Source organism: Macaca nemestrina, chromosome 18, assembly GCF_043159975.1.
Source record: "Macaca nemestrina isolate mMacNem1 chromosome 18, mMacNem.hap1, whole genome shotgun sequence".
Taxonomy (NCBI): domain Eukaryota; kingdom Metazoa; phylum Chordata; class Mammalia; order Primates; family Cercopithecidae; genus Macaca; species Macaca nemestrina.
The window spans coordinates 79,795,691-79,808,466 of NC_092142.1; the positions used below are offsets into that span (position 1 = coordinate 79,795,691).

The window sequence follows — 12,776 nt, forward strand, 5'->3', positions numbered from 1 at the left end:
AAGTTGGTCTTGAGCTCCTGACCTCAAGTTGTCCACCCGCCTCCGCCTCTCAAAGTGCTGGGATTACAGGCGTGAGCCACCACGCCCAGCCCAAAACTGTCTTTCAACTGGGCCCCTGTAGTAGCCTCCAATCTGGCCTCCTAGCCATGAATCTTGTGTCTCAACCCCAAATCCATTTACTCTGTAATCAGAAAGATCTTTCTAAAACAGAAAGCTGGTCATGTACTTACCCATGCCCACTACCCATAGCTATTTAAAACTTTCATGTTGGCTTTTCTTTTGTAGAAGATCTTAAAATTCACATGAGCTTACAGAACCCTCCTTTCTACATACTCTAAGTATCACTCTCCTCTGTGCTTGATGTCCTCCAGTACTCCTTGATGTGGCACCTGCTTCTCAATCATTGCATTGGCATGTAATTTTTGCTTTGTCTATGTGTTTTTCTTTCTCTCCCACTTTCCATCCCTCAACCTAGCCAACGCTAATTCATCATTAAAATTTCCTGTTTTGCATTATCACTTTCTCAGGAAGGCTTCTCTTTCCTCCTTAGGCAGATTAAATTATTCTAACAGTATATCCACCACAGTCCTCTTAACCTTGATAACATTCATCATACTCTACTTTTTTTTTTTTTTTTAAGAGACAGGGTCTCGCTCTGTCACCTAGGCTGGAGTGCAGTGGTGCAGTCATAGCTCCCTATGACTGCCAACTGCTGGGCTCAAGCGATCCTCCCACCCCAGTCTCCCGAATAGCTGGGACTATAGGCACACACACTGCACCCAGCAAATTATTTTTTTTTAGAGATAGGGTGTCACTATGTTGCTCAGGCTGTTCTTAAACTCCTAGCCTCAAGCAATCCTACTGCCTCAGCCTCCCAAAGCACTGGGATTACAGGTGAGAGCCACCACACCTAGTCCATACTCTTAATTAATATTTAATTAATCAGTCATCCACTGACTAAAGTCATTAACTCAGAGCATTAGAAAGGCTTAAGCTATTATCTTTTCTTTTCCTTTTTTTTTTTTTTTTTTTTTGAGACTGAGTTTTGCCCTTGTTGCCCAGGCTGGAGTGCAATGGCACCATCTTGGCTGACTGCAACCGCCACCTCCCCGATTCAAGAGATTCTCCTGCCTCAGTCTCCCAAGCAGCTGGGATTACAGGTGTGCACCACCACGTCCAGCTAATTTTGTACATTTTTAGTAGAGACAGGATTTCACCATGTTGGTCAGGCTGGTCTTGAACTCCTGACCTCAGGTGATCCACCCGCCTTGGCCTCATCTGTATTTTAAAGATCATTTTCCACTGCCTGGAGACTATGAATGGGACTATACACTTAGAAAAAGAAGCCAAGTCGTACTAGGAACCATGTTGGGACTCAAATCCCAAGGTGCCCCCCAGGTTCAGAACTGTTATGTCTCATCTATGAATACTCAGGTGAACAGACACAGAAGGCTAAGGGCAGTTCTCAAAAATTACCCCTTCAATACAATTACTCAATCACTCAAGATAAGGACATGAAAGAAAGGGGGACTTACGTGAAAAATGTTGTGGCCAAGAAAATTCTGGCCTTGAGTATTCTTATGGGAAAACAATTAAATCTTTTCCATAATACAGGCTTATTCCATTAAAATATGAGAAAATTCTGAGGAAGGTATCTCATGTAGGGATGTGTTGGTCTACAAAATTGTTAAAAATTGGGCAAACTAGAGAACTAAACTAAGAAGATAACTAATGTTTTCATGTCTAAGAATATAGTAGCAAAAATCAAAATCATAGTGGAAGCAAAGTTAAAAAGTGTTTATGATGCAGCAGAGAATCAAATAAGTAGAGTAGAGAACAAAGATAAGAGAATGGCCAGGCGTGATGTGGCTCACGCCTGTAATCCCATCACTTTGGGAGGCCCAGGTGGGCGAATCACCTTAGGTCAGGGTTCAAGACCAGCCTGACCAACATGGCAAAACCCTGTCTCTACTAAACATACAAAACTTACCCAGTTGTGGTGGCATGTGCCTGTAATCCCAGCTACTCGGGTGGCTGAGGCAAGAGAATTGCTTGAACCCCGGAGGCGGAGGTTGCAGTTAGCCAAGATCACGCCACTGTGCTCCAGCCTGGGCAACACAGTGAGACACTGTCTCAGAAAAAAAAAAAAAAAAGAATGATTGTACTAAAAGCAGTAATAATAGATATTACAAAAGAAAATTTTATAGACTTAATAAACCATTTAATATTGTAGGTTGGCCAGGCATAGTGGCTCCCACCTGAAATCCCAGTGCATTGGGAAGTGAAGGCATTAAGACTACTTGGGGCCAGGAGTTCAAGACCACCCTGGGCAACATAGTGAGACCCTGTCTTTGCAAAAAAAAAAAAAAAAATTTGATCAGCCTGAGATAGTGGCACATGCCTGTAGTTGTAGCTACTCAGGACGCTGAGGTGGGAGGATCACTTGAGTCGGGGAGTTCAAGATTGCAATGAGGTATGGCTTGTGCCAGTGCACTCCAGCCTGGGCAATGGAGGAAGACCCTGTCCCTAAAAAATAAAATAAGGCAAAATACATTTTTAGATTGGAAGCGTTGACCATATCCTTAGACAATTTATTGAGTAGAACACATCAGGACATCGAATTGAAGAATGGGGGAAAATTCTACAAGAATACTAGTAGAACAAAAGTATTACCTTCAAAGCAATTAAAATCATGTTTGTCTCGTGTTCAATAATAAATTCTAAAAGTCGGGAGAGAAATTTTTTATATGTATAAAACGGGAATACTATACCACACCAAAACTTATTTATTAAAAGCAGCAGAAAGATATTCTCATTTTCAAAGATCTGAGAAAATTTCCATCTACTTATACTATTTTAAGAATAGTGCTTTAAAAAAGACCCTCCTGGTTGGGCATGATGGTTCATGCCTATAATCCCAGCACTTTGGAAGGTCAAGGCGAGAGGATTGCTTGAGTCCAAGAGTTTGAGACCAGCCTTGGCAACATGGCAAAACTCCATCTCTACAAAAAAATACAAAAATTAGCCAGGCATGGTGGTGCATGCCTGTAATCCCAGCTACTTCAGAGGCTGAGGTAGGAGGAACCCTTGAGCCCAGGAGGCAGAGGATGCACAGTTAGCTATGATCACTCCACTGCACTCCAACCTGGGCGATGGAGCCAGACCCTGTTTCAAAAAAAAAAAAAAACAACTTATCCTGAAAACTCTCTCTCTCTCTATATATATATATATATGTATAGTTTTATAGTATTTTATATATATATAGGTATACACACTAAGAATAAATAAGATAAAAGGACCGATATTGACTATGACTATATTGTTTAACTGTAACTTCAGCTAAAGATATACAAAGGGGTTAACCACTAATGGGAAAAGTGCTATATTTATTGTCTATTTAATTTATTTAAATAATCAATACCTCCTAAAAAAATTATGAAAGCCTCCAAAATTCCGGGAATATAGGAAGGATTTTGCTTTGTTTTAAATTCAAAGTTAGTGTTTTTACACTCTATTGTAATGAAAGATTAAACAGTATTACCCAGTTTCACTTTAAGCCTTTTTGAAATAATTGGTAGCAGACTTGCCCTCCCATCATAAACAGAAAACTGGAAAAGAAAACTGAACAGCTGCTTACAGACGTTAGACTACAGGCAGTGTGAGGCTGTGATTTCTGTGGAAAGGAAAACACACGAGTCCCCGACAATCACCTGGCTTTCTGTCCGAAGGCAATTCTAGACTCCAGCACAGAGAGGGAGAGCAAGTTGGTTCTGCTGAGCTGAGGAGAGAGGGATGAGATTTGGGGGAGGCTAAGGCAGCTGTAACTTGAAAGACTACATCACAAAAGAAGAAGCTACACAGAGAAAGAGCTAAACAAATTTTCATAAGAATCCCAGCTACTTTGGAGGCTGAAACAAGAGAATCACTTGAGCCCAGCTATGCAAATCCAGCCTGGGCAACATAGTGAGACACCATCTCTTTTAGGAAAACACACACACACACACACATAAAAAAAAAAAACTTCATAAAAGTCTCATTGTGTACATTGATGAATATTAAGCTGTGCAAGTGTAGGGTTAAACTAGGAAACTCTAAGTTCACATATTCCTCAAATTGGAAGATTTTCAAGTTCCGATCACCAGAATGACAGACTTTGTAGAACTTCTGTATCTTTATAGAACATCTATAAAGGATAGATATATATATCCTTTACACACACACACACACACACACACACACATTCTTTAAGATAAAGATAAAATAAATACTTTTTCAGACATACAAAATGTGAGAGAATTCATCTATAAGAAACCTGTACTGCAAAAAAGGTGTAAAAATGTCATTTAAGTTGAAGAAAAATGATACCAGATGGAAAGCCAGATCTACAAAAAGAAATGAAGAGCACCAGAAATGGCAAATATGCAGATAAATTTAAGATTTGTGTTTCTTATTTTTAAATTTCTTTAAAAACACAATCACTTAACACAAAAATAACAGTAATATATTTTGGGATTAATGTATGACATCAGAAGCACAAAGAAAAGGGGGGAAATAAAAATATTCTGTTGCATGGTTCTTACATGATATGTAAAGTAGTATGTTAATTTAAAATAGACTGAGACAAGTTTCAAATACATATATAATAACTCAGGGAACAATCTCATTAAACAAAGAATAAGGAGACATAGCATATAAGCTAATAGCAAAGACAAAATAGAATACTAAATAAATAAACAAAACCCAATTAATCTAAATTAGGAAAGAAAAGTTAGAAATAAACTGAAAACAGAATTAGAAAGCAAGTACTGAAATGAAAGCTGAAAGAGAACTATATCAATAGTTACATTAAATGTAAATGCTATAAGCATTCCAATTAAAACAGCTATCAGATGAACAAAAAAAAACTTCGACTATACGCTACAAGAAACTATATGTCTATAATAAATGAATTTTAAACATAAAGACACAGTTCAAAAATAAAAGACATACCATGCAAACATTAATTATTAGAATGCTGGAGTAACTACATTAATAATAGACAAAGTAGACTTTAGGAAAAGATATTTCGCTAGAGATAAAAAGGGACATTTCATAATGTCAAAAAGTTAAATTCACAAAGAAGATGTAACCATTTTTTAAATGTGCAAAATTACAGTGCTTCAAAATCCACGAAGAAAAAAACTGGCAGAACTGAAAAAAGAAACGAATATGTACATAATGATAGTTTAAAACTGTAGTATTCCTCTCTCAGTGCTTGATAGAGCAAAAAGAGTATCATCAAAGAAGTAAATGACTGGAAAAACATTATCAACCAACCTGACCTGATTGACATTTACACGAAACTACATTCAACTATAGTCAAATACACATTTTCTGCAAGTGCACATGGAACATAGGCCAGTACAGACCATACGGTGGGCCATGTAAAAGAGCTCAATAAATTTAGAAGAAATGAAGTCATTAGAGTACATTTCTGATCTGATCATATGGGAATTAAAATAGAACTCAACAGAAAAAAATATCTGGAAAATCTCCAAATATTTGGAAATTAAACAGCATGCTTAAAAAGAAAATAAACCAAAGAATAAATCACCTAGGAAATTAGAAAACACTTTGAACTGAGCAGCAATGAAAACAAAAATATATAAAAATTGTGGAATGCAAAAAAAAATACTTAGAGGAAATTGTACAGCTTAAATGCTTATATTAGAAAATTTTTTAAAAGATCTAATATCAATTATCTAACCTTAAAACGTTAGAAGAGAAAATTAAACTCATTATAGGTAGGAGAATGCAAATGATAAAGATAATAGAAGAAACAAATAAAATAGAATATGTACAAACACTTGAAATCAATAAAACTAAAATCTAGTTATTTCAAGAGGTGAATTAAAATAATAAATTCCAGATTAACTGATGAAGAAAAAAGAGAAGAAGCAAATTCTAATATCAGTAATAAAAATTAGATATCAGAACCACAGTGCAATAAAAATAGAAATAAATACCAAGAAGAGCTCTCAAAATTACACAAAAACCTGGAAATTATCAACTTTCTTCTGAATAACTATTGGGTAAAAATGAAATTAAGGCAGAAATAAAAAAATTCTTTGAAATTAATGAAAATAGAGACACAGCTTATCAAAATCTTTAGGATGCAGCTAAAGCAGTGTTAAGAGGAAAATTTATAGCACTAAACATCTTCATCAAGAGGTAAGAAAGATCTCAAATTAACAATCTAATATTGCAGTTAGAGGTCCTAGGAAAAAATAACAATCTAACTCCAAAACTATTGGAAGAAAATAACTAAAATCAGAGAAGAACTGAATGAAACTGAGACCCAAAAGTCCATACAAAAGACCAATGAAACCAAGAGTTGGTTATTTGAAAGAATAAGATTGATATAACCTTAGCTAGATTAACAAAGTAAAAGAAGATTCAAATAAGTGCAATCAGAAATGACAAAGACGACATTACAAACAATCCCACAGAAATACAAAACATCCTCCGAGACTATTGTGAACACTTCTATGCATGCAAATTAGAAAATCTAGAGGAAATGGAAAAATTCCTGGAAATACACAACCTTCAAAGATTGAATCAGGAAGAAAGTGAAAACCCGAACTGACCAATAGCAAGTTCAGGAATTGAATCAGTAATCAAAAACCTACCAAACACAAAAAGCCCTGGACCGAATGAATTTACAGCCAAACACTACCAGATGTACAAAAAAGAACTGATACCGATTCTACTGAAACTTTTCCAAAAAATCAAGGAGGTGTGGCTCCTCCCTAACTCATTCTACAAAGCCAGCATCATCCTGATACCAAAATCTGGCAGAAATATAACAAAAAAAGAAAACTTCAGGCCAATATCCCTCATGAACGTAGATACAAAAATCCTCAACAAAATACTAGCACACTGAATCCAGCAGCATACCAAAATGTTAAATGAGGCTGGGCACGGTGGCTAATGCCTATAATCCCTGCACTTTGGGAGGCCAAGGCAGGTGGATCTCTCGACATCAGGAGTTCGAGACCAGCCTAGCCAACATGGTGAAACCCCATCTCTACTAAAAATACAAAAATTAGCTGGATGTGGTGGTGTCCACCTGTAATCTCAACTACATGGGAGGCTGAGGCAGGAGAATCGCTTAAACTTGGGAGGCAGAGGTTGCAGTGAACCGAGATCACACCATTGCACTCCAGCTTAGGTGACAGAGTAAGACTACATCTCAAAAAACAAACAAACAAACAAAAACATTAAATGACCATGATCAAGTAGGCTTCATTTCTGGGATGCAAGATTGGTTCAACATACACAGATCAACATATGTAACTCAGCACATAAACAGAATCAAAAAGAAAAATCACATGATCATCTCAACAGATACAGAAAAAGCCTTCAATAATATTCCTTCATGATAAAAATCCTCAACCGATTAGGCATTGAAGGAACATATCTCAAAATAATGAGAGCCATTTCTGACAAACCCATAGCCAACATCACACTGAATGGGCAAAAGATGGAACCATTCATCTTGTGTACTAGAACAAGACAAGGATGCCCACTGTCACTGCTTCTATTCACCATAGTACTGGAAGTTCTAGCCAGGGCAATCAGGTAAGAGAAAGAAGTAAAAGGCATCCAAATAGTAAAAGAAGGAAGTCAAACTATCCCTCTTTGCCAAAAATATGATTCTATACATAGAAAACCCTCAAGACTCCGCCAAAAAGACTCCTGGAACTGATAAAGAAATTTGGTAAAGTCTCGGGATACAAAAATCAATGTATAAAAGTCAGTAGTATATGTATAGACCAATGACATTCTAGCTGAGAACCAAATCAAGAACACAATCTGATTTACATTAGCCACAAGAAAATGAAATACCTAGGAATTTATCTAACAAAGGAGGTGAAAGATCTCTACAATGAGAACTACAAAACGCTGCTGAAAGAAATCAGAGATAACAAAAATAAATAGAAATATATTCCATGCTCTGGGACTGGAAGAGTCAATAGAGTTAAAATGGTCATACTGTGCAATGCTATCCCTATCAAAATTCCAACGTCAGTTTTCACAGAATTAGAAAAATCTATTCCAAAATTCATTTGGAACCAAAAAAGAGCCCTAATAGCCAAAGTAATCCTAAGCAAAAAGAACAAGGCCAGAGGCATCACATTGCCCAACTTCAAACTATACAGCAAGGTACTGGTACAAAAACAGGCATGTAGACCAGTGGAACAGAGTAGAGAACACAGAAATAAACCTGCACACTCACAGCCATTTGCTCTTCAACAAAATCAACAAAAATAAGTAATGCAGAAAGAACTCCCTATTTATTGAATGGTGATGGGACAACTGGCTAGCCATATGCCGAAGAAAGAAACTGCGCCTCTACCTCTCACCATATACAAAAATTAACTCAAGATTGATTAAATATTTAAATGTAAGACCTCACATTATAAAAATCCTAGAAGAAACCTAGGCAATACCCTTCTCAACATAGACTTTGACAAAGAATTTAACTTAGCCAAGTCCCCAAAAGCAATCACAACAAGACAAAAATTGACAAGTGGAACCTAATTAAACTTAACCACTTCTGCACAGCAAAAGAAATTACCAACAGAGTAAACAGACAACCTCTAGAATGGGAGAAAATATTTACAAACTATGTATCTGACAAAGGACCAATATCCAGAATCTACAAGCAACTTAAACAAATGAACAAGCAACAAACAAAAAATTCAATTTAAAAAAATGGGCTAAGGACATGAACAGACACTTCTCAAAAGAAGACATACAAGCAGCTAATAAACATGAAAAAATGCTCAACATCACTAATCATCAGAGAAATGTCAATGATAACCATAGTGAGATATCATCTCACACAGTCAAAATGGTAATTATTGAAAAGTCAAAAAAACAACAGACATTGGCAAGGTTACGGAAAAAAAAGGAAATGCTCAGACACTGCTGGTAGAAATGTAAATTAGTTCAGCCACTGTGGAAAGCAGTTTGGAGATATCCAAAGAACTGAAGATATAATTACCATTTGACCCAGCAATCCCACTACTGGGTACATACCCAAAGGAAAATAACTCATCCTATCATCCTAACATACATCTATATGTTCATTGCAGTGCTATTCACAATAGTAAAGTCATATAATCAACCAAAGTGCCCATCACACTGGATTGGATAAAGGAAATGTGGTATATACACAACACAGAATACTACACAACCATAAAAAAGAATGAAATCATATCCTCTGCAGCAACATGGATAGAGCTGGAGGCCATTATCCCAAGTGACCTAACACAAGAACAGAAAACCAAAGGGCATATTTTCTCACTTATAAGTAGGAGATAGACATTGAATACACATGAACATAAAGACGGGAACAATAGATGCTTGGGATCACTAGATGTGAGAGGGAGGAAGGGAGGGGGCCGTAAGCTGAAGAACCACCTGTTGGGTACTATGCTTACTACCTAGGTGATGAGAACATTGGGACTCCAAGCCTCAGCATCACACAACTTACCCATGTAACAAACCTGCATGTGTGCCTTTTAATCTGTAATAACAGTTGAAATTTTTTTTTTAATGAGATATCACTATAGATCTTACAGGCATTAAAAGATAGTAAGAGACTGTATTAACAGCTTATACCAATATGTGGTAACTTAGATAAAACAGACAAATTCCCTGAAGGACACACATTACCAAAACTCATGCAAGAAGAAATATAAAATCTGAAAACCCCTTTGTATTAAAGAAATTAAATTCACAATTTAAAATATTTCCACAAAGGAAATTCCAAGTCCACACAGTTTCACTGATGAATTTTTGCAAATATTTAGGTAAAAAAAAAAATCAACCAGGCAAAACTGTCTCAGAAAAATAAAGAACAAGGGAATGCTTCCCACAACATTTTGAGGCCAGCATTACTCTGACACTACTCTGATAGCAAAAAAGACATTACCAAAAAAAAGTACAAATCAATATTCCTCATGAACATAAAGAAAAACTCCTCAACAAATATTAGCAAATCAAGTCCAACAATATATAAACAAGGTAATACATTATAGCTGCATGTGCTATATCCCAGAAATACAATGCTGTCTTATCACTCAAAAATCAAGAAATAGAATTAGCCATTTTTACACATGAAAAAAAAACCACATGATCGTCTCAATAGATGCAGAAAAAGCATTTGACAAAACTCAGCACCCATGCATGACAAAACCAGTGATAAGTCTAGGAACAGAAGAGAATTTTCTCAAAGTGGTAATGATAACAAGCATTTAAAAATCACTACTTACCTTTATACTTTAGAGCAAACAGCCATAAAATTTCCCTCTATGATCAGGAAGTGAGCAAGAATGTCTACTTCACAACTCCCAGTCAACATTTTAATGGTGGTCCTAGCCAGTATAATAAAGGAAGAAAAAGAAATATAAGTCATAAATCTTAGTGATAAAGTAAAACTGTATTTATCCCTAGGTGATATGATCATATTCATAGACTGTCATAAGGAATATATTTTTAAACTTATTAATTTAATTAATAAACATAATTATTAAGTAAATGTGTCAATGTCAGAGGATACAAAGTCATTTATATTTCAATCTACTAACAATTATCTGAACTGAAATTTTTAAAGTGTCAAAAACCACGAAATATTTACATATTTAACATATTCACAAGATTGCTACACGAAAAACTGCTGAGAAAATGTAAAGAATAAATAGTTTGAGATGTATACCATGTTCATGTATTAAAAGATTAAATGTTGTAATAATGTCAGATCTCATAAAATTGATCTATAGATTTAAGGCAATCATCATCAAAATCTCATTAGGATTTTTTGAAGAAATAAACAAGCTGATTCTGAAAGGTACATGGCAATGCAAACAACTTAAAATAGTCAAAATTATTTTGAAAAAAGAACAAAGCCGGAAAATTTATACTACCTGACTTTAAGACGTACTATGCAGCTTCACTAATAAAAACAACTTTGTAATAAGAATAGAATAGAAGCAAATGGAACAGAATAGAGATTCTAGGAAGAGATTAACAAGTATCAAGTTTTACCAAGCAAAGTCAGTTGGTTTTCCATTAAGATTCCAAAGTTCCAATTTAATTCAATGGGAAGAGATAGTCTTTTGAACAAAAGGTTCTGAAAGAACTAGAGGTCTATTGGAAATTGACCTTAACCCTTATCTCACATCAAACAATTTTATTAACTCAAGATGGATCTTAGACCTATATCTAAACAATTAAAACTTCTGGAAGAAAAGACAGGAGAAGTCTTTGCAAACTGTGCAGTAAACAATGGTTACTTAGGATATAGAAGGCACTAAACATTTAAAACACTTAATAAATTGGGCTTCAACAAAATTTTAAACTTTCACTCTTTGAAAAACACTTGAAATCACAAGACACAGACTGGAATAAAATACGTGCAATGCCTATATCTAAACAAATATTTGTTTTTTGGTTTTAAGTTCTGGGATACATGTGCAGAACGTGCAGGTTTGTTACACAGGTAAACTTGTGCCATGGTGGTCTGCTGCACCTATCAACCCATCTAAGCCCCACATACATTAGCTACTTATCCTGATGCTTTCCCTCCCCCAACCCCCTGACAGGCCCCAATGTGTACTGTTCCCCTCCCTGCGTCCATGTGTTCTCATCTGAACAAATACTTGCATCCAAAATATACAAGGAAAAATTACAAGTTAATAGAAAGAACATAGCAACCCAATTTTTGAAATGAGGAGAACATTTGAATAGACGCTTTGAAAAAGTTGTACATGCAATAATTAGGTTGAAGAAATATAAGAAGACATAAAGTGTAACCTAACTACATCTTAAGAAATTACAAAAAGAAGTGCAAACTAAACATAAAGCTAGTAGTAGGAAGATTGGAGCAGAGATGAATGAAGTAGAGAACAGAAAGGTAATAGAGAAAATCACAAAACAAAGTTAGTCCTTCGAAAAGCCCAGTACAATTTACAAAACTTTAACTAGGCTGACTACACAAAAAAGAAAGAAGATACAAATATCTAAAAATCACAATAAAAATTGGGACATTACTACTAACCTTAAAAAACTAGAAGAATTACAAGAGAATACTATGAACAATCATACACCAACAAGTTAGATAACCTAGAAGAGATGGAAACAATTTTAGAAACACAAAACTACCAAAACTGACCCAAGAAGAAATAAAAACCTAAACAGACCTATAGCAAGTAAAGAGATAAAATCAGTCATTAAAAGCTTTCCAACAGGCCAGGCACAGTGCATCATGCCTGTAATCTCAGCACTTTGGGAGGCTGAGGTCAGTGCATTACCTGAGGTCAGAAGTTCAAGACAAGACTGGCCAACATGATGAAATGCCATCTCTATTAAAATATAAAAATTAGCTTGGCATGGTGGTACACGCCTGTAATCCCAGTTACTAGGGAGGGTGAGGCAGGAGAATCGCTTGAACCCAGGAGGCACAAGTTGTGGTGAGCCAAGGTCGTGCCATGGGCGACAAGAGCAAAACTCCATCTCAAAAACAAAAAATAAGGGGGTCAATTAATCAAGAGTACAAGATAATTCCTAAACATTTATAACCTAGTAACTGATCTTCAAATTCATGAAGCAAAAACTGGTTGAACCATAAAGAGAAACAGACAAATCCAAAATCAGAGTTTATTTCAAAGTTCATTTCAATAATCTATGGAAGAAAGAGAAAATAAATGTGCAGAAGGTTTGAGAAACAA

At 35.7% G+C, this 12,776-nt stretch overlaps 1 long non-coding RNA gene across 1 annotated transcript in view; it reads right to left on the bottom strand.

The window, feature by feature from the left end:
• LOC105491215 (uncharacterized) overlaps positions 1 to 12,776 on the bottom strand; it is a 58,794-nt gene that overhangs the window by 21,284 nt on the left and 24,734 nt on the right. The window contains exon 2 of the long non-coding RNA XR_011616193.1: positions 10,323 to 10,424. This is a non-coding gene — a long non-coding RNA (uncharacterized lncRNA). The remainder of the gene's footprint in view (positions 1 to 10,322; positions 10,425 to 12,776) is intronic.